The sequence below is a fragment of the Salvelinus namaycush genome, chromosome 24 (genome assembly GCF_016432855.1).
Source record: "Salvelinus namaycush isolate Seneca chromosome 24, SaNama_1.0, whole genome shotgun sequence".
NCBI classification, from domain to species: domain Eukaryota; kingdom Metazoa; phylum Chordata; class Actinopteri; order Salmoniformes; family Salmonidae; genus Salvelinus; species Salvelinus namaycush.
The window spans coordinates 9428521-9455739 of NC_052330.1; the positions used below are offsets into that span (position 1 = coordinate 9428521).

The 27219-nt window shown below is 43.1% G+C and overlaps 1 protein-coding gene across 1 annotated transcript in view; it reads left to right on the forward strand.

The window, feature by feature from the left end:
* The window catches only part of LOC120019668 (tyrosine-protein kinase Fyn), a 69555-nt gene that overhangs the window by 14753 nt on the left and 27583 nt on the right, over positions 1 to 27219 (forward strand). Inside the window, exon 2 of the mRNA XM_038963040.1 lies at positions 874 to 949. The gene's annotated coding sequence lies outside the window, so the exon portion shown is untranslated. The remainder of the gene's footprint in view (positions 1 to 873; positions 950 to 27219) is intronic.

The following is a 27219-nucleotide window of genomic DNA, read 5'->3' on the forward strand; positions in this document are numbered from 1 at the left end:
TTTAGTCAATTTACCATGTAGCTAACGCCTGTCCCTGTGGGCATAATAACTCCACTGTTGAAACATTAGTGTTTCAAACTGCTGGCAGGGCGTGGTGCATTCGTTGCTCGCTGTTTCAAGTGGAGATTGATTTATGTGCAAGCACATTGGCTGTTCTCCTTTATGTGTGAATATATTTGGGGGTAGGTAGTAGATGCAAAAAAAGGTTGTGGTTCTTCAGATCTTGCCATCTCAGTTTTAATGAATTTATGTATGCTTTTTTGGTGCTTTGATCAGTTACTGCTGTGATTTCTACTGGAAGGCTGAAGTGGCCTCTGTCTGTTACGAAGCCAATATAAGGTTTCCTAGATACTCAAGTTGGCATAAGTTACTCAATAAAATGGGTTGTTAATTGCTTAAATCACGCCTTGCCTCACGCATATCATCTGTAGTAATTCCAAGTATCAAAGCTTGGTAACACCTGTATGAGGCTCTTGATTGAAGGATACTTGATGAAAACCACTCTCGTTCAGGCAATACTCTTTCAGCTCAGAACATTGAATGAATTGAGCCCCCCCAAAATCCACGTACCTGCTACAGGAAATGCCAGAGAGAAAAGAGGCCATCATACAGACAGGGTTTTTTGATTAAGCTGCCTCCTAGAGTGTGTGTTCTGCACTTCAACCTGTTGTTTACCAATGGGCAGATCTTGAGGTCACTGTCCAACAGAGCGCAGCCTGTCACGACCACTAGCTCTGAGGGCCTGGGCCGGGGCAGAAATACCATTTTTGGAGTGAAGGATACAGTAAATGACATTGGCTGGCGCACACTGTTGATAGTCATGTTTCATTGAATGCGATAAATGAATAATTGAATGTATTTCTCTCCCCGCAGGGCCTGTTTTTTGTTGTTGTTGCGCTGCACAAAGCAATGTGGAGTAAATAAATATCCTGATACGCTGAAACCAGAGGTACGTACACGCACGCTGTCACAGCAATTACTGCTCTCAAACCAGCCAGGCTCACACGCACACACACCAGCTGGCAACCGCTGTTGTGAAGTTTGTGCTATAGGCTGTCCACAGCTACACTGTCTGTCTTTGTCAACCTCTACAAGTAGGATGTTATACACAGCACTCATAGCAAATGTGTCTTCCAGCTTGGCAGTGGGGCTGTTTTCCTAGTGTACCTCAAATCCCATGTGACCAAGTCAGGAAGGAGATATTCAGTAGTATCCCCATTTATTTCAGAGTCTCACGTTGTCTGGGACCTGTAGGGTAAAAAAAAAGCCATAGGATGTTTTGGCTTGACCTTATGTGACCTGACTCCAATGGGATTCCAGCGGGCTGTGCTCTCTCTCGCTTTCTCTCTGTCTCTCTCTTTCTCTCTCCCTGACTGTCTGTCTGTCTCTTACTCTTTCTTTCTCTCTCTCTCTCTCACTCTGTCCATCTGTCTGTCTCTCGCTCTCTCTGCCGGTCTGTCGCTCGCTCTCTCTCTCTCTCTCTCTCTCTACTTTAATCCTCTCTGTGCTGCAAGCTAAAGCTCTCTGCGGGTTGGCCCAGAACTTTACCCTACCAGCAGGTTCATCTGGTGTCAGAGGGCACATACATGTGTTCTCACTGTCTTTATACATACAACCGTTCCGAGCAGTTATCCAGCTTTCCTACTGTCTTAACGTTTCTCTTTCACAAGTGACGCACAATGTCTTTGAAAAAAAATGAATTCTTAACAAACATGTTTTTCAATTTGATCATGATCGCTGGGACTAGTGCACTATGTAGTAATAGTAAATAGGGTGCCAATTGGGACCTAGTCTATATCAGTCAAAAACACAGTGGCTTCCTTTTGCTTGGCAGTGAGCTCACTTGTTTTGTGACCATTTGGGAATATCAGCATAGAGCTCGAGCCATGCTTTGGCCCTGTCAAAGGGCCTGCACTCTGCGGTTTCCTCTTCCTGTGTGTGGAGTGCAGTATGGGCAGGCCGACAGACAAAGGGGATGTATTGTGGGGGGAACCCCGCCGGTCAGTCCGGAGCAAGTGTACAACAGGCTATAAATGGAAAGGAAGCTTTTGGGGGGGGGGGGGGGGGGGGGGGGCTGAATTCCTCAGCAGTGGCAGAGTGGAAACCGGTTGGTGCACAATGGTTTCTTCTTCCAAGAACCAGCTTTTAGCTTCCATCAAGCCAACTGGGTATTTAGCAGTCACGGCAGATGCATGCATTATGCAGGCCTCTGTTTTGTCACAGTATATGCATGCTCTCTCTCTCGTGCATCCACAGTAATCCCATGATCTGGTTGAGCCATGGACGGACGGTGGTAACTGTGCGCGCTGATGCTTTGTAACGGGAGCTTATGCGGTCATGAAGAGTTGTGCGTGGATGTGGCTGTAACGCTGGTGGTCTGAGTTGAGATTGTGGCAAGAGGTCCCAAATAGCACTCTGTTCACTATGTAGTGAACAAGAGCGGTGCACTGTGTAGGGAAGGGTGCCATTTGGGAGTCAGTGTGTATAATGTAGTGGTGCCTGTCTGCCTGGTTAGACATGACATGCTGGAGTAATCAGGAGCTCTGCAGTGGTGTCATCATGGCACCATGGCACCATGGTACAGAGACCCCCCCTCACTGTCGTACCCTGAGTGAAACAGTGGAAAACAGTGTGAGTTTGTTGTCGGTGCTGCGTGTGGGTGACGGTTAGTGAGATCTGAAAATGAGTCACTCATTCCAGCGAGGTTGTTCCATGCGAAGACCTCCCACCTCCCCCTCAATTATCTGTTTTAATCCGTTCCTTTCTCTGACCCCTTTCTCTCACGCTCAACGATTAGCTGGGGTGTGGGCTTGGAAAAAGACATCTGAAATGTCAGAATTAACCCTCAAACGGTTGTTGTTCCCCCGTGGTTGACAGGAAATCAGATGAGCCTGGGACTAAGCAGGCTAGGCTGTGGTAATGGTGGTACGAACTGCTAACCTATTGTAGCTGCACGCTATGTTGACGCTCCTGTTGGCATTTTCCCTCCACATGCCGCTCTCCTTCCCCTGTGCAATCTTAATGAAGCAATTCATTATAGACCCCAATAGCTATAGGGCAGTGGTCACCAACCTTTTCTGAGTCAAGATCACTTTCACAGTCAAAAAGAAAGCCGAGATCTACCGCTCAGAATTTGTTAAAACATTGCTTAAAAAAATGGAACATGAACCTAATAAAAACTGTTCTGTAGGAATGAGGTTTGCGCAATAGGCCTAATAACATTATCACAGCATATTGGCTATATGCCTGGCCTGACTATTGGTCTTCTCAAACCATATTATATTTCAAAACTCAAGCTTTGAAAAGAAAATAGATCCGTTTGTGTAGCACTTGCGATGCACAGCTGAGCATAAATTGAAGTCATTTGCAACTAAAACATTTTTTTACTGGACTGATGGTAATTGCATCTGATGGTCATGGTGCTTTCAAGACAACTGGGAACTCTGAAATAAAAGGTCAAATCATGACGTCAGTGATCTTCAGGTTGGAAAGTCGGAGCTCTAGAAAGATGGCAGAGTTTGCGACTTGGTATTCTGAGTTGGATGACCGTTCGAAAGGTTTTTACCCAGTCGGTTCTCGTTTTATTCCGAGTTCCCAGTTGTCTTGAATACACTGAAGTTGGAAGTCTGTGATTTTCCAGTTCAGATTTCCCAGTTGTTTTGAAGATGCCATTATGCCGCATTGACATGCTAGCCGGAACTAGGAAACTCAGAAATGTCCAACTTGCTAACTGGTTGTAGCTATACACGTGCCGCGTTCAACGACTCAACAAGTCAGACATTTCGGAGTTCCACCTCCCACAGACCCTGCTCTCTCCTCCAGTGAGACTGACCAGAGAGAGTGGACACCATCTTCCATCGAGTCGCACCACATGTCTCATGCACAAATTCCTAGTGTTCCTATGACCAGAGAGTGAAATATTCCTCTATATTAAAGTAGACACTACGAGCTGCTAATAAAAATAAAAACCCTGGGCTATCGATACACTTGAATAATCATTCATTGCAGCTGCAGCGCGAGTGGAAGTAGAAAGAAAGCACGTCTTATGTTTTGTAATAAAAACAATGTTGACAGTGCTGAATAAACTTAGACATGAACTCACTCATAAAAACAGCAGCTCTTTGCTGTATTCTTTGACAGTCTCTTTCTGGTCATGCTTTCAAAAGTTAGGAAATCTCACATACGCTAGTATCAAACTTCGCTGTCGCCAGGGTCGTGGAAGCGGTAGGCACTGATTTTAGCTATCCGATTGGCCAGCGCAGTAGGCTAGGCGCACTCGATTTTAGCAGTGGTGGAAAAGTACCCACTTGTCGTACTTGAGTAAAAGTAATGATACATTTGAATAAAAAATGACTCAAGTGAAAGTCAGCCAGTAAAATACTACTTGAGTAAAAGTCTAAAAGTGTTTGGTTTTAAATATACTTAAGTATCAAAAGTAAATGTAATTGCTAAAATATACTTAAGGATCAAATGTATAAGTATAAATCATTTCAAATGCCTTATATAAAGCAAACCATGATGGCATAATTTTTATTGATCCAACACTCAGACATAATTTACAAATGAAGCATGTGTTTAGTGAGTCTGCCAGATCAGAGGCAGTATCGATACTCACTTGATACGTGTGTGAATTAGGCCATTTTCCTGTCCTGCTAAGCATTCAAAATGTAATGACTACTTTTGGGTGTCAGGGAAAATGTATGGAGTACAAAGTACATCATGTTCTTTAGGAATGTAGTGAAGTAAAAATTGTGAAAAATATAAATAGTAAAATAAAGTACAGATACCTCGAAAAACTACTTAAGTAGTACTTTCAACTATTTTTACTGGATTTTAGCCCCAGATCTCTCGGTCAGAGATTGTCTTTTCAAACAAATGAAATGGTTAAAAATGGGAACACTTTCCCGGTGTGCAGGGTTTCTGAATCAAGTGTCCCTACCGCCAACAGCACAACATGAATCAAATAAAAAAAGGAGCGCAAGCAGAAAATAAATGTTTGGTGATAGACTAGGAATGCTTTGAAGATCGACCGGTTGGTGACCACTGCTATACCACCCAATATAAAATAGGCTATAGGCCCTCTCCAGAATGGTACTATTTCCTGTGAGAAACACCTCATTAAAACATCAGCAGACAGACTAAAACACTAGACTCCACTTTAACCTTCTAGTCAGGTTACAGACAGGCTCTTCTGTGGTCATGTGCTATTCACCTCAGGAAGGAGAAACCAAACTGCCTTCGTGCACCCCACCCACTCTCTCTTTGGTCATGGTTTTAAAAGTTATGAAATCTCACATACGCCAGTATCAAACTTCGCTGTTGCCGGGGTCATGGAAGCGGTAGGCACAGTGATTTTAGTTATCTGACTTGGCCAGCGCTATAGGCTAGGCACACTCGATTTTAGCGCTGATGGAAAAAGTACCCAATTGTCATACTTGAGTAGAAGTAAAGATACCTTAATAGAAAATGACTCAAGAAATAAAGTGAAAGTCAGCCAGTAAAATACTACTTGAGTAAAAGTCCAAAAGTATTTGGTTTAAATATACTTAACTATCAAAATTAAATGTAATTGCTAAAATATGCTTAAGTATCAAAAGTAAAAGTGTAAATCATTTCAAATTCCTTATATAAAGCAAACCACGATGGCAAACTTTTCTTGATAAGTGTGTGAATTAGGCCATTTTCCTGTCCTGCTAAGCATTCAAAATGTAACGAGTACTTTTGGGTGTCAGAGAAAATGTGTGGAGTACAAAGTACATTATTTTCTTTAGGAATGTAGTGAAGTAAAAGTAAAACATTGTCAAAAATATGAATAGTAAGGTACAGATACCCCCAAAAACGACTTAAGTAGTACTTTCAACTATGTTTACTTAAGTACTTTATACGACTGGATTTTAGCCCCAGATCTCTCGGTCAGAGACTGTCTTTTCAAACAAATGAAATGGTTAAAAATGGGAACACTTTCCCGGTGTGCAGGGTTTCTGAATCAAGTGTCCCTACCGCCAACAGCACAACATGAATCAGATAAAAAAAGGAGCGCAAGCAGAAAATAAATGTTTGGTGATAGACTAGGAATGCTTTGAAGATCGACCGGTTGGTGACCACTGCTATACCACCCAATATAAAATAGGCTATAGGCCCTCTCCAGAATGGTACTATTTCCTGTGAGAAACACCTCATTAAAACATCAGCAGACAGACTAAAACACTAGACTCCACTTTAACCTTCTAGTCAGGTTACAGACAGGCTCTTCTGTGGTCATGTGCTATTCACCTCAGGAAGGGGAAACCGCCTTCGTGCCCCCCACCCACCCACATCATCCCCCAGCCTCAGTCTCATAATTGCCAGCCTCTTAGTAAAGCTCATCTCCCTCTTGCGCCATTGCTATCGGTATGTTGAGGTGCCACGGCAGTGGAGAAACACAAGACGTCAGAAAATTAAAGGCAGAAAATTAAAGACGTCAGCTCCAGGAAACATCAAAGTGTCTCAGTGAGGCGCTTCACTTTCGGGAGCCACCACCACCACCACCAGCAGGCTTTCCTCCTTCACATAGAGAAGAGCTCCTCTAGTCTCTCTGCCCTGCTGCTCCCATGTCAATGATTTCTTCACGGTCTCACGCCACTGGGCCAGGTTAGCAGGGCTCTCTCCCTCTAACCTGCAGGCATAGGGCATGGAAAGGTGGAGGAAAGGTGGGAGGGTAGAGACGGACGTTAAAGGGAGGACTGCCACAGATGGATGTAATCAAGAGTTACAGCATGGGGCCTTTTGAAGCTCCCCCTCTCTCCTCCTTCCTCTCTCTCTCTGCAGATGAAAGAGGAGAAAGGGCGAGAAGGTTTAATGATCTCTGACTCATTCAACCCCTTCTTACTTTGCTTCAGTTTGTCCCTCTTATTGGGTGGGGGCAGGGCTGATGGACGAGCACACACGTGCAGGGCATGTATGTTTGGCCCCAAGGGGACTTATTTATGCTATCCGTCTCTGTTTTCTCTGGATTATCTGTTTGTTTGACTCAGGAAGTCAATGTGGTTGAGAGGTTATGACCCGTCTCTGTGGCTGCTGCTGCAGCTCGATACTCACTATGGTGGAGGAGTGCTCTGCTGCAGGGTGTGTGTGTGTGTGTGTGTGTGTGTGTGTGTGTGTGTGTGTGTGTGTGTGTGTGTGTGTGTGTGTGTGTGTGTGTGAATGATATGATATGAAGATATGTAGCCTATTTCAAAAGAACAGAATAGCATATTCTGAGTCATCCTTATGTTATGCCCTGATCTGGCTATGGTATTTCATTTAGCAGGCAAGATTTGCTTATAATTCCCTTGGCATTATTTAATAGTAAGAATAATACAATTGAACATAGCTGAATAAAATAGAAAGGATATTTTTCCCCAACGATTTCCAAGGGGGTGCGCACATGCTGCTATTCTGTGTTGAGCAGTTAACAATGAAACAGGTGCTCCTATATGCTTCATTTATAGTTATTTATGCAACTTAAGTTGTGGTACAAATGTTAGGCTATGTTTTGATTTGTAATACATTCGACGGCTGCATGATGCGGTGATTTGAAAAAAGTTGCATGAAAGGGAAGCGCTCTGCTCTGTTTCTTGCGCAGGCTGCACACACTTCATCAGTCTCTCATTCACAATTTGACAAGCACTTGATAATATTCTCACCCATCAGACTATTCTCCATTTAATCTGGTCTTTACCTATAGCCAACTAATATATTAGAATGGCCCACAAAAAAAAATGTCATCCGTAGGCTGCACTTGAATATCGAATGGAGGTTACTTGCGGTTACGTTTCTAATATGCCAGGTAGGCTACACCGTTTGTAATGTGCTTAATTTTAAGAATTGAGCAATACATGTAGCAGCATGAGAAAGCTGGGATTCTCTATTAAATAGTGGGCAGTCAAAACTCTGTTTTCACACGCGATTGCGCCATGACTGAGCTTATAAGAACACGTTTCACTAGGCTCTGTAGGCCATGGGCTCTCCAACCTTGTTCCAGGGGTCTTGGGCCTTTTAGGCTACGTTTTGGAGTTATTTGGCCCCGTTAGTTGTGATACAAACCTTATCAAGCATACAGTATATGACTATGGGCTAGACTATGAGTTGACTGCACACGGGCATCATTCACAAGTGATAATATTTTCACCCATCAGACTATTCTTAGTTTAATCTTGTCTTTACATATACTAAATAATATATGCGAATGTGTGACATTTAGTTTTTATTTAGAATGGGCCATTATCATGCACCTGTCAGAACAGTGGCAGGGGACAAAAAGACATGTCATACGTAAACACTTGGATAGCGAATGTAGGACGCTTTTCCCGCGGTTCATTTTCATGCCAACAAGGCAGGCTACTCCGGTTGTAAAGCGAAACAATGTGCTTAGTATTAGGAAAGTTGAGAAATAAATAGAGAAGGCCTAGCCTATAGAAAGCTGATGGGAACCTCCTCTTTTTAATAGAGGCCATCAAAACTCTGTTTCTCGCGCAATTGCATAGCCTATAGAAATGTTGCGCAACATGGGCTTATATGAACACTTATTTCATTCCATGCATCAAGCATTGATGTCAGAGTGATTTAGAGGGATAATAGATCGCTGAGTACCAGTCATTAGGGACCGGCCGTTAGCAAGTTTGGGAGACTACTAATGACCATCAGCGGCATCAGAGCGCAGTTTTGGAGAAGCCTACTTACAGTGACTCAACGGTCACATGGAATTTGACTGCAGTCATGACCCGTGACTGCCAGTGTGGCCGTAATACGGTCATGTAACAGCCTTACTATGACCCCACCATGTCTTGCCGACTCCTACAGCAGAAATGCATGAACGCCCCCCCCCCCCCCCCCCCCCCACTACAAAATGACTAACCCTCAATGAGTGTGTGGTGTACAAGCAACATGCTCCTCTCAGAAACCTCTCTTATTGACGAGGACACATCACACTCTGTGCTGTTAGCTTATATGTACGAGAGGGAGGGCTGTAGGCTTCAGGCGGCCATATTGCCTCACTGAACACAATGTGCTCACTACAGTGGAGCTGAGCTGAGCGTTACTCTGAGTCTGCAGTGGTTTTATTGGCTTTAAATGAAGAGGCATTGATTCAGGAATCAGGGTCAAGGTGATAATGGTCGCTGCCTTTTCCTCATTGTTAAGGTTAGACTTACTGCTCACCCTGTTGAGAGGCGTGATAGGTATATTATGAGAGGAGTTGAGAACGCCTTAAGACTGGACCAGGCTAACTAATGGCTTCACACATGGATGGGCTTATTATGGACTTGGGTGGACGGTGACAATGGTCTCTTTCACTTGACCGTTCTGCGTCTGACACTCCTGTATGGAACTTCCGTCGCAGGGTTTGCAAATTAGCCTAATCTCTACCCAGTCAAGATGGCAGCTGACACAAAGAACCCTTCATTCCCTCTGTATTAGTGGTTGGGGCCCATTTTAGAATGCTTTAGCTAGTGAACTCATATTCAACTCAAGATTTGGATTCGATATGAAAAAGTACAAAGAAAAGGTTAGCTCAAAACATCAGACCGAATCTCTGACGTTAATGTTGCTCACTGATGATTCACGTAGCTAGCCATACACTTGGAATCAATCTATTGAATGATGTGGACCGGCTGGTCAGTCCCATTTCAACAGGGCCCAGGCGTAGCCGGGTGTAGTGTAGTGCCAGAGTAGGAGGAGAAGCTCTTTGAAGTTCTGTTTGCTTCCTCTTGCTCTGGGCCCATAATGGCCTGCAGTTTACATGAGCACCACTCCACATGTTGGAGGTTTGGTTTGTTGACAACGATGTCCTTTTAATTACGAAGGAGGCAGACTGTTGGGCTCTGGCCATATGGACACTCTAGGGCAGGGCTATCAAACTCATTTTGCCCCGGGGGGCACATTTGGTCTTCATTGAGGTCCAGAGGACCACACTGAAAAATTGTTATATTTCCTTGCCGTAAAATAATGTAATAGAACATTGTCCTCTATCCATCGTTTTTTTTTTTACCCCCTTTTCTCCCCAATTTTCGTGGTATCCAATTGCTAGTAATTACTATCTTGTCTCATCACTACAACTCCCGTACGGGCTCGGGAGAGACGAAGGTCGAAAGCCATGCGTCCTCCGAAACACAACCCAACCAAGCCGCACTGCTTCTTAACACAGCGCGCCTCCAACCCGGAAGCCAGCCGCACCAATGTGTCGGAGGAAACACCGTGCACCCGGCTCCCTCGGTTAGCACGCACTGCGCCCGGCCCGCCACAGGAGTCGCTGGTGCGCGATGAGACAAGGATATCCCTACTGGCCAAACCCTCCCTAACCCGGACGACGCTAGACTGTCCATCGTTTTTTAAATGTATTTTAAGCTCCCTGACTGTCTAGCTTTTATTTAGCTAATAGTTAGAGAGCTGAACAGTCAAACTGTATAAATGTAGGTCCATTATCATTTCTACACAATTTTGATTTGGTTCAATTTTGTTACCCCCTGTGTGCCGTATGTTTGACACCCCTACTCTAGGGCCAATAGTGCCTGGCCGCTTTATTACCCACTGATGGCACTGTGGATGACTCCTCTTGCACGCAAGACAAAGAAATGTATATTGTAGCGTCCCATATGGCACCCTATTCCCTATAATAGGGCCTATGTAGTAAACTACTTTTGACCAGGCTCCATAGGGCGCTGGTCAGAAGTAGTGCAGTATAAAGAGAATAGAGTGCTATTGGGGACACAAACCTACAGTAAAATAATGGCTATTTAGGTGATTGGCGGCAACAGGCTTCCATATAAACGCACTGGCAGAGCTTGTGTGGCGCAGTGGATCTGGCCACGTCGCAGTGTTTTAAGCTTGGGCTGTGATAGTAGAGCTGTGAGGTTGTGTTTTAACTCTGTGTGCTGTTCTGGTTTTTACTGGCCAAATGTGGGAGCCACAATCTGAACAGGGTAGGAGAATATTAAATGCACCCCCCCCACCTCTTACATACAGTTGAAGTCGGAAGTTTACATACACTTAGGTTGGAGTCATTAAAACTTGTTTTTCAACCACTCCACAAATTTCTTGTTAACCTCTAATTCCTCCCAAACCCGGATCCGGGAGCACCCCCATCAGTAAAAAAGCTGACTAGCATAGCCTAGCATAGCGTCACAAGTAAATACTAGCATCTAAATATCATTAAATCACAAGTCCAAGACACCAGATGAAAGATACACATCTTGTGAATCCAGCCATCATTTCTGATTTTTAAAATGTTTTACAGGGAAGACACAAAATGTAAATCTATTAGCTAACCACGTTAGCAAAAGACACCACTTTTTTTACTCCACCATTTTTTTACTGCATCAGTAGCTATCACAAATTCGACCAAATAAAGATATAAATAGCCACTAACCAAGAAACAACTTCATCAGATGACAGTCTGATAACATATTTATTGTATAGCATATGTTTTGTTAGAAAAATGTGCATATTTCAGGTATAAATCATAGTTTACCATTGCAGCCACCATCACAACTCTCACCAAAGCAACTAGAATAACTACAGAGACCATCGTGTATTACCTAAATACTCGTCATAAAACATTTATGAAAAATACACAGCGTACAGCAAATGAAAGACACAGATCTTGTGAATCCAGCCAATATTTCAGATTTTCTAAGTGTTTTACAGCGAAAACACAATATAGCGTTATATTAGCTTACCACAATAGCAAACACACAACAGCATTGATTCAAGCCAAAAATAGCGATAACGTATAAACCACCAAAATATATTAATTTTTTCACTGACCTGCTCAGAATTCTTCAGATGACAGTCCTATAACATCATATTACACAATGCATATAGAGTTTGTTCGAAAATGTGCATATTTAGCGGCACAAATCGTGGTTATACAATGAGAAAAGTAGCCAAGCTGCCAAGAAAATGTCGGGAGAAATCTTGGGAGAGGCACCTATTCTAATCGATAAATAATCATAAACTTGACTAAAAAATACAGGTTGGACAGCAAATGAAAGATAAATTAGTTCTTAATGCAATCGCTGTGTTACATTTTTAAAATTAACGTTACTACAACATACAGCGTGCGTTAAAGCGAGGCTGCACTGAAATTAATGGCGGCTTATGCATTTTACATTTTTCAACAGAACAACGAATTAACAGCATAAATAGTTCTTACTTTTTGATGAACTCCCATCAGAATCTTGGGAAAGGTGTCCTTTGTCCAAAAGAATCATTGCTCGGTTGTAGAATGTCGTCTTCAACGTTGCAATTAGCAGTAAACATTAGCATGTAAGCCAGAGATACCCAACTCCCTAAAACGCCACAAAAATAAATACCCGAAAATCGCAATATACTGACATAAACTGATATAATTCGGTTTAAAATAACAACATTATGATGTCTTTAAAGCCTATATCGAATAAAAACACAGCCGGATATTTCTAAGAGCTATAACCGAAGGTTCTAGTACGATATGCCAAGGTCCTCCGTGCGTCAGAGCGAAGAGGGAAAAGACCAGACACCTCCTTGCCAAGCTATTTATAACCTTTCAGATCTACGTAGAGACTCCATTTCAAGTCTCACTATTCGCTAACATCCAGGGGAAGGCGTATGCAGTGCATCTCAACCAATAGAAGACAGGCAGATTTATAAACAGATCTCAGAGCAGCTTGCAGAATTCTGCATTCTCACATCCACATAGGAAAATTGCTCTAAGTCCAGTTCTGTTTCACTCACAGATATAATTCAAACGGTTTTAGAAACTAGAGAGTGTTTTCTATCCAATAGTAATAATAATATGCATATTGTACGAGCAAGAATTGAGTACGAGGCAGTTTAATTTGGGAACGTAATTATTACAAAGTGCTAACAGCACCCCCTATTGACAAGAAGTTTTAACAAACTATAGTTTTGGCAAGTCGGTTAGGACATCTTTGTCATTGACACAAGTAATTTTTCCAACAATTGTTTACAGACAGACTATTTCACTTATAATTCACTGTATCACAATTCCAGTGGGTCAGAAGTTTACATACACTAAGTTGACTGTGCCTTTAAACAGCTTGGAAAATTCCAGAAAAAGTTGTCATTGCTTTATTAGATTCTGATAGGCTAATTGATATCATTTGAGTCAATTGGAGGTGTACCTGTGGATGTATTTCAAGGCCTACCTTCAAACTCAGTGCCTCTTTGCTTGACATCATGGGACAATCAAAAGAAATCATCCAAGACCTCAGAAAAACAATTGTAGAACTCCGCAAGTCTGGTTCATCCTTGGGAATGCCTGAAGGTACCACGTTCATCTGTACAAACAATAGTACGCAAGTATAAACAGCATGGGACCACGCAGCTGTCATACCGCTCAGAAAGGAGACGCGTTCTGTCTCCTAGATATGAATTGACTTTGGTGCGAAAAGTGCAAATCAATCCCAGAACAACAGCAAAGGACCTTGTGAAGATGATGGAGGAAACTGGTACAAAAGTATCTATATCCACAGTAAAACGAGTCCTATATCGACATAACCTGAAAGGCCGCTCAGCAAGGAAGAAGCTACTGCTCAAAAACCGCCATAAAAAAGCCAGACTACGGACTGCAACTGCACATGGGGACAAAGATCGTACTTTTTGGAGAAATGTGTTCTGTTCTGATGAAACAAAAATAGAACTGTTTGGCCATAATGACCATCGTTATGTTTGGAGGAAAAAGGGGGAGGCTTGCAAGCCGAAGAACACCATCCCAACCGTGAAGCACGGGGGTGGCAGCATCATGTTGTGGGGGTGCTTTGCTGCAGGAGGGACTGGTGCACTTCACAAAATAGATGGCATCATGAGGCAGGACAATTATGTGGATATATTGAAGCAACATCTCAAGACATCAGTCAGGATGTTAAAGCTTGGTCACAAATGGGTCTTCCAAATGGACAATGACCCCAAGCATACTTCCAAAGTTGTGGCAAAATGGCTTAAGGACAACAAAGTCAAGGTATTGGAGTGGCCATCACAAAGCCCTGACCTCAATCCTATAGAAAATATGTGGGCAGAACTGAAAAAGCGTGTGCGAGCAAAAGAGGTCTACAAACCTGACTCAGTTACACCAGCTCTGTCAGGAGGAATGGGCCAAAATTCACCCAACTTATTGTGGGAAGCTTGTGGAAGGCTACCCTAAACGTTTGACCCAAGTTAAACAATTTAAAGGCAATGCTACCAAATACTAATTGAGTGTATGTCAACTTCTGACCCACTGGGAATGTGATGAAAGAAATAAAAGCTGAAATAAATCATTCTCTTTACTATTATTCTGACATTTCACATTCTTAAAATAAAGTGGTGATCCTAACTGACCTAAGACAGGAACATTTTACTCGGATTAAATGTCATGAATTGTTAAAAACTGAATTTCAATGCATTTGGCTAAGGTGTATGTAAACTTCCGACTTCAACTGTACAGTACAACTGTGACAGTAATTTACTAGCCAACATCTCTGAGCTTTTATTTCATTTCTGCTATGAAATTATTCTTATTTTGTTAATTTTCCATGACATGGAATTTCCAAAGGACTGAATCTCAGTCTCAGCACTCAACAAATGTGTTACTGCAATCAGCTCTTTGAGGTGTTCAGACATTATCTGTTGGTTGATCCTAATGGAAACCACCTGCCAAGTGATGCCAAAAGCCTTGAGAAATGTGAGGAGAAAGATCCTTTGAGGCAAATCTGATCAGACCATTCTGAGTAGAATATTTACCTCTAGTGACTAGCGCTGGGTTAGATGCAAAAGAGGTGGTGAGGGCAAGCAGAGCATCAGTGATTGTGGTTTGACAGAATATCTTCAAGTACCATCTTTCCAGTGGTGTAAAGTACTTAAGTAAAAAATACTTTAAAGTACTACTTAAGAAGTTTTCGTGGGTATCTGTACTTTACTATTTATATTTTTACTTTTACTCCACTACATTCGTAAAGAAAAGAATGTACTTTTTACTCCATACATTTTCTCTGACACCCAAAAGTACTTGTTACATTTTGAATGCTTAGCAGGACAGGAATATTGTCCAATTCACGCACTGATCAAGAGAAAATCCCCGGTCATCCCTACTGCATCTGATCTGGTGGACTCACTAAACACATACTTTGTTTGTAAATCATGTCTGAGTGTTGGAGTGTGCCCCTGGCTATCTGTACATTTAAAAAACAAGAAAATTGTGCCGTCTGGTTTGCTTAATATAAGGAATTTGTCTTTTGATACCTTAGTATATTTAAAACCAAATACTTTTGGACTTTTAGTCAAGTTGTATTTTACTCAGTGACTTTCACTTTTACTTGAGTCATTTTCTATTAAGGCATCTTTACTTTTACTCAAGAATCACAATTGGGTACTTTTTCCACCACTGCATCTTTATTAGGGTGTAAACAGAGAGTTGGTCAAAAGTGAAGATGAATGTGGGAACAAAGGAAGCACCATCAGAGTAACAATGTTCAATATAGACCCAGTTAGCAAGTTGACGTTGCTGGTCCAGTGAGCATGGCTTGCACCAACAGACAATACAACAGGCTTCTCCAGTCGACAGAACAGGAATGAAGAGGACCGTTCCTGTTCAGTTTTGCACCAGTTCACACCATTGAACCTGTATTTGTCATCAATCAATCACACATAGGCAGACCTAGAAAGTGGATGTTATACTGTCAGAAAGACTAGCACCTCTGAAGTTAAATTCAAGTTTCAAAGTTTCTAAATAGTATAAGCTCCATGTCCAGCCACGTTGGTCAGTTACTCAACTCATCAGACCACCTCTGGTCAGGTCTCCAGGTTCATCCTATCGTAGACACAGGGGACTACAGAGTGACGGTAGCCCTCTGTCTAAGCCTCTGGAGAGAGAAAAAGAGGGGTCGTAAGATTATCCCTAAACAAGGAACCATCGTCTCCGATCCGATCTGAACGTGGACCTGTTTCGTGAAGCTGGCTGCCAGCACAGGGGGTTTACTGTATGTTCCCAGGGATAACTAATGACTGGCGCAGTGAGCTACCCCTGTAGCACTCATGCTCGCTCTCTCTTTATTTCTCTCTCGATTTTTCACTCTCTCTGTCTCTCTTTCCCTCTCTCAGTGGAAGGCCAGCAGATGAAAGACGTCCTGAAGCCACCCAGTATCCCTCGCATACTCATAAATGCACGCACGAACACACGCAAGCTTACACTCACACGCAAGCTTACACTCACACGCAAGCATACCCTCACACGCAAGCATACACTCTCACACAGACACGCAAGCATACACTCAAACACACACGCAAGCATACACTCACACACGCAAGCATACACTCACACACAAACGCAAGCATACACTCACACACAAACGCAAGCATACACTTACACACACGCAAGCATACACTCACACACACACACGCAAGCATACACTCACACACACACACACGCAAGCATACACACACACACGCAGGCTGCACGTACTACACAACACACTACTGCACACGGCTCACACACTCATCCCTGTCTCTCATGCCTTGTCCTCATTCACAAGTGCTTTAGTCGGAGGCTCCTGCGTCATTTTCCCTCTCTAGTTGACACTCCCCAGACCTGAAAGCTCTACTTGCCAGCAGCAAAAGGGCTGAGAGTACTCAGTGTGCCGAAGAATGTCGGTAACCTAGCAACAGGGTCTGAAGTGATAGATCGCTCTGTTGGCGTGTGATGGGCGGCTGTGCATCAGGTATTATTACACTGCTCTGCTGCTGCTGGGATGGAGCTGCTGCATGCTGGTGGTGGGAGAGGTATGACTTACTGCTGCTACAGTCAGTGGATGACATTTTACATTTTAGACATTTAGTAGACGCTCTTATCCAGAGGGACTTACAGTTAGTGCATTCCTCTTAGCACCCACTCATTCCAGGGTTTTTCTTTATTTTTACTATTTTCTACATTGTAGAAAAATAGTGAAGACATCACAACTGTGAAATAACACATATGGAATCATGAAGTAACCAAAACAGTGTTAAACAAATCAAAGTATATTTTATATTTGAGACACTCTTGGCATTCTCTCAACCAGCTTCATGAGGTTGTCACCTGGAATGCATTTCAATTAACAGGTGTGCCTTGTTAAAAGTTCATTTGTGGAATTTCTTTCCTTAAAGCATTTGAGCCAATTTACTTTTACTCCACTACATTCGTAAAGAAAATAATGTACTTTTTACTCCATACATTTTCTCTGACACCCAAATGTACTTGTTACATTTTGAATGCTTAGCAGGACAGGAAAATTGTCCAATTCGTGCACTGATCAAGAGAAAATCCCTGGTCATCCCTACTGCATCTGAAATGGTGGACTCACTAAACACATGCTTTGTTTGTAAATCATGTCTGAGTATTGGAGTGTGCCCCTAGCTATCTGTACATTTAAAAAACAAGGAAATCGTGCCGTCTGGTTTGCTTAATATAAGGAATTTGTCTTTTGATACTTAAGTATATTTAAAACCAAATACTTTTGGACTTTTACTCAAGTTGTATTTTACTCTGTGACTTTCATTTGTGGAATTTCTTTCCTTAATGCGTTTGAGCCAATCAGTTGTGTTGTGACAAGGTAGGGGTGGTATACAGAAGACAGCCCTATTTGGTTAAAGACCAAGTACATATTATGGCAAGAACAGCTCAAATAAGCAAAGAGAAACGACAGTCCATCATTACTTTAAGAATTGAAAGTCAGTCAATGTGGAAAATTTCAAGAACTTTGAAGGTTTCTTCAAGTGCAGTCGCAAAAACCATCAAGCGCTATGATGACACTGGCTCTCATGAGGACCGCCACAGGAAAGGAAGACCCAGAGTTACCTCTGCTGCAGAGGATAAGTTCATTAGAGTTACCAGCCTCAGAATTTGCAGCCCAAATAAATTCAAGTTCAAGTTCAAGTTACAGACACATCTCAACATCAACTGTTCAGAGGAGGCTGCGTGAATCAGGCCTTCATGGTCGAATTGCTGCAAAGAAACCACTACTAAAGGACACCAATAATAAGAAGAGACTTGCTTGGGGAAAGAAACAGAAGCAATGGACATTAGACCGGTGGAAATCTGTTAAGTCCAAATTTGAGATTTTTGGTGAGAACGGATGGTCTCCACGGTGGGAATCACACATGCAAATCATGGAGGAGGAGGTGTGATGGTGCTTTGCTGGTGCCACTGTCAGTGACTTATTTAGAACTCAAGGCACACTTAACCAGCATGGCTACCACAGCATTCTGCAGCGATACACAATCCCATCTGGTTTGGGCTTAGTGGGACTAACAGGACAATGACCCAACACCTCCAGGCTGTGTAAGGGCTATTTGACCAAGGTTGAGAGTGATGGAGTGCTGCATCAGATGATCTGGCCTCCACAATCCCCCGACCTCAACCAAATTGAGATGGTTTGGGATGAGTCGGACCGCAGAGTGAAGGAAAAGCAGCCAACAAGTGCTCAACATTTGTGGGAACTCCTTCAAGCCTGTTGGAAAAGCATTCCAGGTGAAGCTGGTTGAGAGAATGCCAAGAGTGTGCAAAGCTATCATCAAGGCAAAGGGTGGCTAGTTTGAAGAATCTCAGATATAAAAAATATTTTGATTTGTTTAACACTTTTTTTGGTTACTACATGATTCCATATGTGTTATTTAATAGTTTTGATGTCTTCACTGTTTTTCTACAATGTAGAAAATAGTAAAAATACAGTAAACCCCTTGTAGGTGTGTTCAAACTTTTGACTGGTAGTGTATATTGTCATGAATCTTGCCCTGGAGGCAGAATTCATGATAATAAATGGCAACCTGCTTCAACTTAAGATAGCTAGTGTGATACAACCACATATCACAGTCGTAAATAAAGAAGTTATCACCAAAGTCAATGCTAGTAGGAAAAGACAAGTGCAAGGGTTATTATTTATAGATTTTATTTATTTTATTAGGATGATACACTGTAGAGTTAGAATTACTCTCTGCTCTCTCTCTCTCTCTCTGTGCCCTTTCTGAGGTGATGATACCCTGAGTATGAGTCATTCTGTGTGCGTCCCAAATGCCACCCTATTCTACGGGCTCTGGTCAAATGTAAGGCACTATAGGGAATAGGGTGCCGTTTGGAACGCAGTCACTGAGTTACCTCAGTGATTGCTGGAGCACAGCCTAGTCCTCCTGGCCTATTCATAGAGCTGGTCTTGGCTTCACCTGTCCTACCTGTACCTTCTAGATATGGAAGCAGATAGTGCCTGTTTTCACTGTCTGACTGAGGGTCTGTGTTCTTTAAGCATAGCGTTAAGCTAATGCTCTGCTCTTACACCCTCACATATAGTCTCAACGTTTTTCTTCAGCGGCACAGTAAATGGAAACTTTAGCACACGTGATTGTTAACCACATCCTGCTGTCGCAGCCTTGTGAGATAGCCTTCATGTGTCACGCCCTGACCTTAGAGATCCTATTTATGTCTCTATTTTGGTTTGGTCAGGGCGTGAGTTGGGGTGGGCATTCTATGTCTGGTGTTCTATGTTTTATTTTCTGTGTGTTTGTTCCGGGTGTGGTTCTCAATCAGAGTCTATCGTTGTCTCTGATTGAGAACCATACTTAGGTAGCCTTTTTCCACCTGTGTGTTCTGTTTTGTGTCTGCACCAGACAGAACTGTTTCGTTTTCGTTCTTCCTCGTTGTTATTTTGTTTAGTGTTCAGTTTGGATTAAATTAGAAGATGAACACTTACCAGGCTGCGTTTTGGTCTCCTCCCTTAGACGACCGTTACATCATGCTGTTTGTGTACATGTGTTAACCGGCAAGGTAGCTCGCTAGCTAATGGGGGCACAGAGTGTTGCACTTAAACACAACAGCGCGTGCAGTCGCTTCCTTCAGCCAAGACACACAAAAGCACAAGACGTTTCCCTCCTTATTTAAAAAAGAATCATTTGAGGCTAGATGACTTCCCCAATGGTAAATTACTTTTCATTTCAGGCCTCTAGAATCATGGCTCCATTTTGTGGTCCTCTGCAGCTCATTTAGTAGAGCATGGTACTTGGTTTGATTCCCGGGACCATTCATCCATAAAATGTATGTGCACATAACTGTCGCTTTGGATAAAAGCGTCTGCTGCTAAATGGCATATATTATTTTAGTTTAGACTTAAAAGGAGGTCTATACTGCTGTACGAAGAGAAAGGAAATCACTTCTATGCGGTATACTAAAACAACAGCTTTCCATCAGCGGTCTCCGACTAGTAGCCTCACTGTTTTTGTGTGTTGTTCAGCCCACCATTCATTCAAATAAGATGCGTCAACACTCTACCTGCTTGACCTTGTGCTGAAAACAGAGGGACTTGGGAAATGATGACGTGCCTGCCTCCACATTTCACTCGTCGCGGTAGTGAGTGACACGTGGGAGAAAATTGGGACACATTGTTATAGTTATAATGAAACTCATTAGCAGAAGGGTTAGGCCTATTTTTAGTCAATCATGACACCCTTGGTAATGTAATTACCATTGGACAGTACTTCACTTCCATCTATTTAATGGTATTCAATTGTCGGTTATTGCAGGATTTTATCGTTTCTTGTCCTCGTATGTTCATTCATGTAGATAAAAATTGACTCAAATGTAAATGACTAAAATGTAATGGATTCGTTTTGAAATTACCAACATGGTGAAAACATGCTGAAAATAGGTATGGTATACTATGTTCCAGGGGTGTGAATGGTGGTGTAAATCATTGAGGATGCTTACACATGCATTAACTACCGTCTCCCCTGAGACCATGGGGAGAATCTCAATTGCATACTCCTCACGTCCTCTCTCTCCTCGCCTCGTTCTCAAAACTCATTGGATGAGAACGCCAGAGGTCCCTCCCCTCTGACCTTCTCCTCCAATGGGTTTTGAGAAGGAGGTGAGGAGAGAGGACGCGAGACGTATGCATGTGAGATTCTCCCCATGTCTTGCTGTTGCCTTCCTCTGTCCTTTCATTGGCTGTTGGTGATAATGTTGTACAGACAGATGGCTTTGGGCCGTTACTGGGGGTGTGGTCCTCTTCAAAACAAGATGGCAGCTAGACATGTCTTGACTTGTAGCCACAGAGCCATGTTAGTCTTACGACACCATTAACACGTCATGTAGCCTAGCTAGAGAAAAACAATACGCGTTTTTGGAATAGCTTTCAAATTTCTCTGAATTAGGTGGTTCTGTACTAGACTTAGCATAATGGTTCATGTGTAATGGTGTCATTCTGCCTCCACAAAGCCAGTTCTATGTGGTAGCTAATGAATATAAAGATGATCAGAGGACAAACAATCAGAGACATTTTTCTCTCTGGACTGGAGACTTAATGAATATTCCATTCAGTGGGTAGCTTGCTAGGTCCTTGGCAGGGCAACATCTTGGATGGGTGGTATAATGCTGTTGATTTAGAATGGGCCCTCCCTGGGGGAGCCATAGGGCAGAGGTCACGGTCACGTCATGGACACAGCTGCATTGTTAACACAAGGTAAGCTGGCAGCATACTTCTGGAGGGCTCAAATTACAGGGATCTGCCATTCCACTTTATTTGATGACATGCTTTCAAAATGACATTTTTGTTTTAAGCTCGCCTGGCTGGCAAGCTCCATTTAGGGACCGTTGTATTTACGTCACTTTTTTTTATACTCAACCTCTGCTTTTATGCTTGTCACTCGGCCAATCATTTACTTAGCGCTCTGTTTTGAAACATCTCTGTGATATAGAACGCAGAACACACATATTAACTTGTTATTCAGGTTGATAAACTTAACATGGGAAGCTATTGTATCTTTCTATGAGAAAATAGCAGTGGAATAAGTACAGTAACAGCGGTGCCGGCGCCACGGGGGGGCAAAAGGGGGCTTAGCCCCCCTCAGTTAATGTCCCTATTTAAAAATTCAAGTGATTTAGTGACAGGTTGCCACGAAATCTCTGTCTCCGCTGCGCTGTATCAGCACCATGGACAGAGCGAGCCACAGCGTGTGTGTGTGTGTGTGTGTGTGTGTGTGTGTGTGTGTGTGTGTGTAGGGGGGCTATGGAGAGCCACTGGGCGGTTAGGTATGACTCTTTTCGGGTTTCCATAAAAAGTGGGAAAAACTGCTGCTCATCTGTGGTAGGCTACGTAAATAACAAGATACTCCTCCGTCTGAAATACTTGATTTTGATTTCTAAGGACGGGGTCAAGTTTACAGTTGAAGCTGCATCACTCAACTCTGCCTCACGCCCCACCACTATAGAGTTTAGTTAGCTTCTTAGCTAGCTTTAAAATGTGTTAGTGCTATTAGCCTATTTAGCTCTAAACAGCTAATCTGCCACAATGGATATCAGAAATGAAACCACCGAGGCCGCCTCCAAGCCCAGCAGTGACGATGCTGCCGAGCTGTAGGCAGGTCCGCGTGAATAGCCCACCCCTCCTTCAACAAGCGCCGCCAGAATAATGGCTCCACAGCCCCCTCCACCCCCGACCGGTTTCTGACGATCTTGGAACAGAGGAGCCAGCCCAGGTTAGCGTAGAATCCTACCCTAGCCGCAGGTTTTCTGTCCAAAAACGTTAATTTAATAGCAACTGGTTCATAGGAAGAGAGTGGCTGGAATACTCGGTTGCTGCAGATGTGTCATTTTTGGTTCCCATGTTGAAAGTTCTGTATTTGGTCCAGTGCTAACGCACCCAAGGCTGGTATTCTATCTGAAAGCATGCTATTGATAGAGCCAAAGGATTCGCTAGGCACGCATCAAACAAGGAGCATTTTGAAATGCACTGCACTGTGGGAAGAAATACAAGTTGTATTTGGCTGCATTCACATAGGGTAATTCACCTATTACAAACAGCCTATCATTCTTGTAGCCTATATTCATTACCAACTAGGCCTTTCTTTTCTTTGTATTGTCGCTGTCCATTGTGCTGATATAGCACAGCGGAGATGGGTTACAGATTTTGCGCCAACCCTGTCACTTCAAAAGTACCCAATGGACTCGGAGTCTCGGCATTCAAACTTTGTTTATCGTGGTATTGCATGCTATAAGAAGAATTGTATATAATTCCAATGCAAGAACTCCCCGAAAATGTGTCCCCTCTGAGTAACAGTATCTGTGGATTGTGTTGTAAATGCATGATAACACAATGCTGGTACTTGATTCTTAGCCTGATTAAAAACCAACTAACGGTTTCCACTAATTGCAGTCCAAGGGAGAGAAAGCAGGGAAGCCACATTGCTAATCCCCGCCCTGAGAGCATTAGACTGGGCTCAGGCAGGCTAACAGCTAAGGGCTCAGGACGGCTAAAGGCTAAGGCTCAGTAGTCCTCCACCCAGCAGGCAGCTCCTCTCCCCCTATGGGTAAATGCTAGTCAGGTTTTTAAATCTGAGTCATTTAGCAGACTCTCTTATCCAGAGCGACTTACACTAGTGAGTGCATACATTTTCATACTGGTTCCCCGTGGGAATCGAACCCACAACCCAGACATTGCAAGCGCCATGCTCTACCAACTGAGCTACTCAGCAGCACTCAGAATGCATTGACACTAAGTCACCCTGACACAATGGTGCCAACCCAGGCCCCTCCCACTCACCCAGCCCAGCACATCCTAACCATGGCTGGCCTGGTCTTTGACTGACAGGCGCTGGCAGGGCAGAGGATAGTGGCTTTCCTCGGGAGTTGGTGGAGGTGGAGGGAGATGAAGATGGCTCAGTGTTGTGATCCTGGCTCAGCCAGTGGAAAGAGGAAGTAACGAGTGAGCGGCTTCTCAGAGAGTTGGGGGAGAAGGGTTATCCACAGTTTGACAGCTCACAGTTCATAATCCCACCCAGAGAGGCAGCCTCCCATGCCCAAAAGCAACTTGCTGAAATTAACCATAAACAGTGGGAGGGGGGGGGGGGGGGGACTGCGTTCCACACTACATTCCAGGAAGAAACGCATGAACGTCACACAACTTGACTGTCTCACTTGGTCCCGGCACTTTACGGCTGTGGCAGAGAGAGGCGAGCTACAGAAGCAGGCTTATAGCTACAGGCTATTCTACTCTTCTTATCTTCTACCCAGGAAACCATGTTAGATACTGAGGAGCTTATTGTGGGGGGATAGAGTGGTCCCCGCTTGCCTTTTTAATTACAGGGCTTGGAGCATCCTCCAGCAGACCTCCTGGTGGGCACATGCTGGAAGAATAAAAAAAGCCATGAAACAAGATAATCCCAGATACACAAGGCTAATGCACTGACTCCCATTCCCTTTGAAAGGCACTGATACGGTGCCCTGCAAAAGTATTCAGACACCTTGGATTTCTTCATATTTTATTGTGTTACAAAGTGGGATTACAATTGATTTAATTGTCAACAATGTACACAAAATACTCTGTAATGTCAGTGGTATATATACAGTGGGGAGAACAAGTATTTGAAACACTGCTGATTTTGCAGGTTTTCCTACTTACAAAGCATGTAGAGAATGCAAATTAATTACTTAAAAATCATACAATGTGATTTTCTGGATTTTTGTTTTAGATTCCGTCTCTCACAGTTGAAGTGTACCTATGATAAAAATTACAGACCTCTACATGCTTTGTAAGTAGGAAAACCTGCAAAATCAGCAATGTATCAAATACTTGTTCTCCCCACTGTATATACATATATATATATATATATATATATATATATATATATTGTTTTTGTTATAGATTAAATATAAAATAATGTAAACATTTATAAAAAAATATATAGTTGTTGCCTAAGTATTCAGCTCCCTGAGTCCATACATGTTAGAAACCCCTTTGGCTGCAATTAAAGCTGTGAGTCTTCTTGAATAAGTCTGTAACAGCTTTGCAATTTTTTTATTATACAAGCTCTGTCAAGATGCTGGGGATCATGGCTAGACAGCAATTTTCAAGTTTTGCCATAGTATTTCAAGCAAATTTAAGTCAAAATTGTAAAAGTGGCCACTTAGGAACATTCACTGTCTTCTTGGTAAGCAACTCCAGTATATATTTGACCTTGTGTTGTCGGTTATTGTCCTGCTGAAAGGTGAATTCCCCTGCCGGTGTCTGGTGGAAAGCAGACTAAAAAAAGGTTTCAGGATTTTGCCTGTGCTTAGCCCTGTCCCGTTTTCTTTTTTATCCTGGAAAACTCCCCAGTATTTGCAGATGACAAGCATACCCATACCATGATAGAGCAGCCACCATGCTTGAAAATAAGGAGTTACTCAGTGATGTGTTGTGTTGGATTTACACCCAAACAGGGCTTTGCATTTATGACAAAAGGTGTATTCCTTTGCCTAGTTGTTTTCTTTCAGTATTATCACGTTGTTGCATACAAGATGAATGTTTTGGAATATTTTTATTCTGTATATTTGTGTTCTTCTTTTCACTCATTTAGGTCATTATTGTGGAGTCACTACAATGTTGTTGATCCATCCTCAGTTTTCTGCCATCACAGCCATTGAACTCTGTAGCTGTTTTAAAAATAACCAATGGCGTCATGGTGACATCCTTAAGCAGTTTCCTTCCTGTCCTGCAGTTCAGTTCAGAAGGACGACTGCATCTTTGATGTCTGGGTAGTTTAATACATCATCCACAGCATAATTATTAACTGGACCAGGCTTGAAGATATATTTTATGTCTGATTTGTTACTGTTACCCATCTACCAATCACTGCCCTTTTTTACGAGGCTTTAAAAAAACTCCCTGGTTTTTGTAGTTTAATCTGTCCTTGAAATTCAATATTTGACTGAGGGACCTTACAGATGTTGTATGTATGGGGGACAGAGGAAGGGGTAGTCATTCAAAAATCATGTCAACCCCTATAATTTCACACAGAGTGAGTCCATGTACCTTTTTATGTGATTTTTTAAAAAGACACATTTGACTAATTTAGGCTTGCCTAAACAAAAGGAGCTGAATACGAATGCAACGACTACAACGACTATATTTTAAATATAAAAAAAGAAAAATGAATACAGTGTTTTTTTTTTTCAAATTGTAATGTCAAAGTGGAAGAACAGAGTATGTTGTGTGTATTATTGACAAAAATACAAATTCATTTGAATCCCACTTTGCATTGTGTTACAATCTGAAGAAATGCAAGGTGTCTGAATACTCTTGCAAGGCACTGTATGTGTGTTCAGGGCAGAGGCTACTGTTGTGCCAGAGTCCTTTTTTTGTGGCTTTAAAGGAGAACTAAATTCTGGATTGAGTATTGTCCTCAAATAGACTTTGATCAGTGGATTGGTTAGTCAGTGTGTTGTTGGTCAAGGTAACAGCACGATACGGCTTCTTATGAGGCCTAATCAGTTTCATATCTCACAGGATCCCTAACGTAAATTGGAGCTTCCGTGTTGTTTTCCTTTCATTCAGAGTAAGCCATGGAGAGTAAGAGTTTTTTTAAAATGATCTATTTCCCTCCATCTCTTTTGGTGAAGGCTTCGCCGTAGAAAATCGGTGGCAGATCTCTCCTTTTGTGGGATGCGGGAGAGAAGGCGGGGGGGCGAGCCTGGCCAGCAAGCCCCGGCCAGCAAGCCCCGGCCAGCGCCAGCCCTCTCTTTGGGCTGGGCGACTCCTGGGCGGTTTCTAGGAGGTTTGGATCCCGCCTGAGGCCTGTTCCTCCAGCGGTGGTATTGTGCCTAATTGTTTCCTCGGGGCCATGCCAGGTGACCTCTGTAACCCGGTGCCAGCCCGTTCCGGGCCAGCCCGTCCTGAACCCGAGCTCTCTCTCCTCACAGAGACGCAGCCAGAGCAGTCAGTCAGACCCGGAAGCAGCACACCACAGCACTCACTCTCTCTCCGCCAGCTGATGATGAATCACATAACACCAGGCCTTGTGATAGAGGGAGGGAGAGGAGGAGGAGGAGAAAGAGGAGGGGACCTGATGCACCACACAGTCTGATTTAGAGTCCTAAACATACAGTATAGAGATTTGGAGGGATCAAAAAATGATTACGAGGGTTGGTGTCAGAACGTTGATGCAGTGATTTGGCTTAATCCCAATGTTCGCCTTGCAGCTGTTGTGATAATTGAGCCACTAGCGCTTACACGTGCACACACTGCTCACCCCTTGATTGCGTGCGTTGGGAGCTATGTTTGTGTTCCTGTTCATGTTAAGTGGCTGTATGTAGGTTGGGGATTGAATGAGGCATAAGCCTCTGAGCGTTAACCTTGAATGGTGCAGGACTGCTCGTGATGCTGCTGGCTGTGTGCGTGACAGAGGCTGGCTGGCTGGTTGGCAGCACGCTGCGAGCACAGAGGCAAGGCC